Source organism: Zingiber officinale, chromosome 7B (assembly GCF_018446385.1).
Source record: "Zingiber officinale cultivar Zhangliang chromosome 7B, Zo_v1.1, whole genome shotgun sequence".
NCBI classification, from domain to species: Eukaryota; Viridiplantae; Streptophyta; class Magnoliopsida; order Zingiberales; family Zingiberaceae; genus Zingiber; species Zingiber officinale.
The window spans coordinates 17800724-17807862 of record NC_055999.1 but is presented as its reverse complement, the minus strand read 5'-3'; the positions used below and the strand labels follow the sequence as shown (position 1 = coordinate 17807862).

Here is a 7139-nt window from a genome sequence, read left to right as displayed (position 1 = left end):
TAAATTTATAACAAAATTAGTGATCAAAATAAAATATCGCTAATTAGCAACGAAATTAGCCATGAAAAAATATTTTGTCACAAAATTAGCAACAAAAATTTCATCCCTAATTAGCGACGAATTTAATTTTCACTGTAAAATTTACGACGAATTCAAAATTCATTGCTAATTTTGCAATGAACTTTAATTCATTGCAAATTTAGCTATTCCGATCTCTAAAGTTTGCGACAAATTCGAAATTCACCCTAATCTAAAATTTTGCGATGATGTTTGAATTCGTCCCAAAATTGTGGTGTAAACTTTAGGATCGGAATAGCTATATTTGCGACGAATTAAAGTTCGTGGTAAAATTAACAACGAATTTTGAATTTATTGTAAAATTTACGATGAATTTTTAATTTGTTGCAAATTTTGTGACTGATAAATTTCAAATCCCTAAAGTTTAGGGATTAAAGTTCTAAAATTTAGACGGAATTCAAATTTGTTGTAAATTTAATGATGAATTCAAAATTCATCTCAAATTTAGTGTCAAATTCAAAATTCATCGCAAAAATTTGTTGCACGCGACATCGACCCCTCAACCACCGCACCCTCTCCCACCTCTACCGCCATGCGATCTCTTCTACAGAAGCTCCTATTCCAAGTCTCACCTTCTCTTCACTCCAGCCACTTCTCCTCCGTCGTCTGCCGCTACAGCAAGTGGGTCGATCATCTCCATTTCGTCCCCTCCACCGCCACTGACAACTCCTCCCCACCCCTCCCCATTGACTTCTACCAACTACCCGACAGTGGACGCCACCGTCGCCTATTTGGATAGGTCCTTGTTGCTGAAGTCCATCTCTTAGCCGATGGCATTCGGGACCAGAGACGCTGAATCATTTCCCTTTAATCAGGTTCACAAAAGTTAATGGAGAAGGCCAAGCCCATTCCTGGTGCCAAGGTGGAGAACAACAAGTTTTGTGTATCTGTCCACTTCAGATGTGTGGAAGAAAAGGTCAGCAAAGTGATCTTATATAGTTATACTTCATTCTCCATGCATATAAATTGTAATAACAATGTCTTTTCCTTCGTTAGTTGCTCATGCTCTACTATGTAAACTATACTTATTCATCACAATGCTCACATTTACAGATTCTAAAACACTATCACTGGAGGATTCCCATGTCGAAGGCTGTGATCCATTAGATAGGTGCATCAACGAGGAAGGATATGTTTGTTGCTTGCCGGAGTATCTCAACAAATTGCTTGAAAAAATAATCCAAAATAAGGTTTATTTTTCATCTACTTATTTAGGAGTCTACTTATTTTGGTCATTATTTGTTGGAAAATTTATGTGAATGAGAAATTAAATCTAGATCGTTGGATCAAGATTGATAAATCTAATTCATCCATATGAGAAGGCATAAGTGCTCCTTCGGATGACTCAATCTCAACCATTAATTTCAAAACGAAGGCATCCAAATGAAGAGACATTGTATCCCTTGGGAAGGCTTTTGATCTAGATCATCCAATTCAAGTTGGATGGATAAGATCTAATTGAATCAAGAGATTTTTCTACCGCTTTATTTGGTATAAATAAGAAATACTGCATCCATACTTGCATTTGAAAAGTTCGAGAAGTTTATTCAGTTCGTAGGTCTTGCCATTTGTAATGTTGTTATCGCAAGATAAAGTCGTCGTATCTTGGGAGACGATTGTCGTGCTCACCATGTGCATGACAAATTCATCTTAAAGAGATTGAGTCCAACTCTAACTTTGACTTTCGCCAAAGCAGTGTTACACCATCATTCTGCCCCGTGCTCAGATATAACCACCACCAGCTCCAACATTATTTACATCTTGCATTTGTCTTTGTATAGGAGTATTAGGCAAATCTCATGGCATCTTTGCTCTTGATCCCATTATTAAGCTACTATTCTGAACAAATATCTGCATCAATTGGTTACAGATTCATTTTAATCTTCCGCAAACAACATTTACAACACTTGACTGCACTATCATATTGGTTCTTCGTATGCCTTCTCTTGTTTGGCCACCTAGGCAGTCCTCGACGGCCCTTGGCGGGCTTCAGCGGGCCTCGAGGGCCTCGGCACTGCGGTGCAAATATTTTAATTTTTAATATGACTAAATCTAAAATCCTAATTTGCTCGTTTGCGTGAAGAGGCTCTTCATCTTCTCTCATTGTCGCGACTTCGGGCTTCGTCGCTTCTGGTAAGTTTTTACATTTTTTTTATTTCTCCTGATGAGTCGTTGTCGTGACAAGTCTTCGGCCGTGCCGGACGCATCGCGGGACATCTGTAGCCACCGGAAGCATCGCAGGACGTGTCCGACAACATCTCGCGATGTTTTCGACGGCACCAAAAGCTTTCCGCGATGCTACCGGCGCCGCTCGAAGACGCTTCCGGAGGCGTTGGACGCCTCTAGTGAAGCATCCGGCGGCGTCCACACCGTTGAGTGGTTTTTGTTACCGTGCATAATTCCTTTTTTAGGATTTAATAAAATAAAATAATTCCTAACTGGGATAATTTCAATAATAGGGTTTCATAAAACCTAATTAAATTATCCCAATTAAATATATTTACAATTTAAATTTTTTATAATAAATATTATTAATTTATATAAAACAGATTTAAATATATAAAAATTATATTTAAAATTCTAATAAACATAATTAATTTATATAATAAGATTTTAAAATATAAATAATATATTTAAAATTTAATTTTTTAATAAATATTATTAATTTATATAACAAATTCAAAATTTTAAAAATTCAATAAATATTATTAATTTATATAAATCAGATTTAAAAATATAAAAAGTATATTTAAAATTTAAAAAATTCTAATAAATATTATTAATTTATATAAATCAGATAAAAATATAAAAATTAAATTAAAATTTTAAAATTCCAATAAATATTATTAATTTATATAAATCAGATTTAAAAATATAAAAAATATATTTAAAATTTAAGTTCTTTATTAAATATCTAATAAATTTTATTAATTAGATTAAGATATATATAAAAAAAATATTCTTAGACTTATTAATGCTATATTTTGTATCATATGGTATAATTAAATTTTATCATGTTATATATAACTTTTTTTGGTTACCTGCTATCATAATGACACTCAACCCATATCCGGAATTTTTAGAAGAAAGTCAAGTGACATCGGATAGGAGTTTGGAATATTGATTGATTCTAAGAACCTCGATAAAATTAAATACAAGTTGCGTGGAAAAACAATGTTGGGGGAGTGTATAGGATCAAGGAGCACATTGGAAATATACCTGAAAATATATCTAGTTGTCGAAAAACATCTCAAGAAGACAAAAATAAGTGCAAACAGGCTATTTTAGAAGGGAGGAACAGAAAGAAGAACAAAATAATGAAAAAAATAAAGTTGTAGAGCAGAGGTGGCTATTTCTCTAGATGAAGAAGAAGGTCTTGAAATTGAAGGGATTGATGGAATTAAAAAACCTCTTCCACTTAGTCCCATGGATAGATATGCATCAGTAATTGCTCTAGAAAATGTAAGTTCAAGTAGGAGTAAAGTGCTTCGCCAAAAAATATAAATTAGGCTCTTTTCAAAGAGAGAACTCAACAAGTTTAACAATATGTTGGGAGATGAGTTTATGAAAATGGAATCCCATTCAATACTATTGATAATGATAGCTTCAAGCAACTAATGGAGGTAGTGGGTCAATTTGGACAAGGATTCAAGCCTCCAACTCAATATCAACTTAGGGAGCTATTGTTGAAAGCCAAAGTTGAAAGAACAAAACAATTGCTGAAGAAACATGAAGAAGAATGTGCAAAGAATGGGTGCTTGATCATGACAGATGTATGGAGTGATAAAAAAATAAGCATCTTAAATTTGTATGTTAATTGTAAGGAGGATACTACATTTTTAGAGACTAAGGAGTTTCAGATGAGGTGCATACAGCTAAACTTATTTTTGAGTTTGTGAACAAGTGTGTTGAACAAGTAGGAGGTCATAATATTGTTTAGATTGTAACAGACAATGCCACCAATAATATGACTGTAGCTAAATTGATGAGAGAAAAGTGACCTTGGATTTTTTGGAGTTCATGTGCAACCCACACGGTTAATCTCATGCTTAAAAGTATTGACAGACTTCCACGATATAAAAAGGTTATTGAGCAATCCAAGTTTTTTACTATTTTCTTCTATGCTCACCATAAGACTTTGTCATTGATGAGAAGTTTCACGAAGAAGAGAGACATAGTCCGACAGGTTTGCATAAAATTTTCTCACATTGCAAAGTTTGATTAAAAAAAAGCTAGTTCAAGGATCATGTTTACAAGTGATATGCGGGAGAAATGTAAATGGTCAAAAACAAAGGAAAATTGGTTTACTCTACAGTGATGAGCATGAGTTTTTGGAATGGTGTGACACTTTGTTTGAAAATATTTGCTCCTTTGGTATTGTTCGATTGGTAGATGGAGATAGAAAGCCATCGATGATGTTTCTATATGGGGAGCTTCTTCAAAATAAAGAAGATATCAAGGTGGCTCTAACAACGTGGAATCAAATTATCATCCTATCATAGTCATTATTGAGTCAAAAATGAACGATAGACTTGATACATCATTGCATACCACTGCCTTTTTTGTTTAATCCTTAATTTTACTATAAAGATAGTTCTATTGCTCTTTATGAGGAGGTCGCGATGGGGATTTTTGAATGTATGAAAATTTTGCATGCTAATGAGTTAGAACTACAAGATACAATTATTAACAAGGAATTTGTAAAATATAGAGATAAGACTGGGTTATTTGGAAAAACATTAGGAGTAAAAGCATGTGAAAAAAATAATGATACATTTGATCCATGTGCATGGTGGAGTACATACAGTGCTCACACACCCAACTTGCTAGAGGATACTTTCATTAATTACAAGTTCATCTAGGTGTAAAAGAAATTGGAGTACATTTGAAGGAGTAAGCTTTAAACTTTCAGTCTTTAATTAAAGTAGCTATAATTTTTAACATTTATATTCATGTACTAACTATAATATTTACATTTTTATTTTAGATTCATACAAATAAAAGAAATTTGTTGGATGTCAACGGGTTGAACAATTTAGTATTTGTCCAATTTAATGCTAGATTGTTGAACAAACAAAAAAGAGAAAAAGAAAGGAATGTCGATGCCCTTCTTGTAAAAGATGCTTCAAAGGCACACGGTTGGATTGTGGACGGTGGGAAAGATGATGAAGTTGAACTAGGTTCCGGGCTCACTTGGTAATTGTTTGATGAAGCAAGTGGAGCAGATGAAAATCAACAGCCCCGAAGAAGCTTTAGAGTGAGAGAACTTCATGAAGATGATTTTGCATCCGAAGAAGAAGAGGAGGATCACAATAATAATATTGAATTTGTGTTCGATGAAGAACAAGTTATTGAAAATTATGGAGAAGAAGTAGAATAAATATGAGTCTATGAGATATTATTAGATGTGTAATTTTGAACTCATTTTGTTAAGGCATAATTTATGTTATTTAACAATTATATTTTGCTTAGTGGTTCACAATGATGTAATCTTGAATTGAACTCTTGCTACTATTTTCTAATATTTTCCACCACTAAAGTTGTTTTAGCTTATAGCAAAGTTTTAAAATTCGAGTTGGATATATGTTCTATTGTTTACTAAATGATTATGATGACTTACTGCATGTTTACTGTTCAACTATTTCTTTTGCTCGTATTTACTGTGTCTATTATATTTCCTATGTACAAAACTATTAGTTTTCTTTTCTAGTTTTTTATTTTTTAATATTGGAAAATATGCATTTATTTCATCATACATAGTTAGATCTCCATTGTTATGAAATTGTTTAAGATAACAATCAGATTTGCATATGACATTGTCCAAAGTCCACATAAAACAAGGGATACCAAGGAATTCTTCTAGCGGCGCCTAGTCCTCGCCTAAGCGCTAGGCGCTAGTCTGCCGCCCGACTAGCGTCTAGTGAATTTTAGAACCTTGATAAATACAATTCCCGTTACATTCTTTGCCAGATCCATGGATGTTGATATTTTTCTAGTGCGGAGAAGTGTTGTATATGGCAATGTATCTTGATGACTTCAGATATAATTTCTTTGTGGTCTACATGGATTAATTTATATGCTATGTTAGTCTATAGTAAACGGAAGCAAATTATATTAATTTGTTCGTAACAAGTTATTACCACCACATACATGTAAATGTCTCTATGTGAGTTGGCTGGCAAATGCAAAAAAAAAAAAAATGATCATGCCCTCGTGCTGTTGCTTGCATCTTACCATCACATTGCTTTGGTTTGCAGAGTTGGCTCTTTATCTTACTGTCCTTAGAGTCCAAGATTATAGATTTAGCCATATATCCTATTTATGGCTGTTTAGAATCCCTTTACAGGTTCAGAGTGGACTGGACAATCCGGGAGCTGAGGATTACTCAAAGGAGAAAGCTGTTGACACTTGACAGCGTTCTAGGAACTCATGTTTGTTTGCTTGTTTCATCCTCAACCTGTTTGTCTGTTTTCTAATGCAGGAAAGAAGAAGAGAATATGGAAGGAGGAAAAAGTGAATACCGAGGAAGAAGAGGGAACTTAAACTTGAAGAATGTGTGTTTTATATGATATGATGACTTGTTTATGGATATTTTCTTTGTTATGGGATTATTTAAGTGTGTTTGTTTTGAATTTGTATCTTTTGTAAGCTTGAATTTGTATGTGTTGTATATGACTTGAGAGTATATGATTGTGTTTAACCTTGAATTATGTGTATGCTGATCATTATTAATATGAAATAGAGAGGTTTGATTTGTATTATTGGTTTGTGTTTTTCGGTACATAATAATAGCTATCGCAGAAATGGGTAGGTGCATTCTGTGCAAAATATTTACTTTTGGCGACGAAAATGGAAAGTTTAGCTAGAAAAACTAACACCCTCAACATGTTAAGTTTTTACAGAAAATTTTCAGTTCAAAAAATAATCTGACCTTGTGATTTGGATATTCTAAAAGAAATGATAAATCCAATTTGTCTCATTGTCTGGCTCCACGGAAGTTTTTCATCGAGCACTAGGGTAAATCCGGAAGTGCACATTGCAGTTAGTCTAGAAGCATAGTA

The 7139-nt window shown here is 33.5% G+C and overlaps 1 long non-coding RNA gene across 1 annotated transcript; it reads left to right on the top strand.

Moving 5' to 3' along the window:
* The first annotated feature begins 675 nt into the window (after window positions 1-675).
* Window positions 676-6839, top strand: LOC122003611. The gene is made up of 3 exons (XR_006118006.1): window positions 676-994; window positions 1132-1268; window positions 6425-6839. It is a non-coding gene; the product is annotated as an uncharacterized LOC122003611 (long non-coding RNA).
* The last annotated feature ends 300 nt before the right edge of the window (window positions 6840-7139 follow it).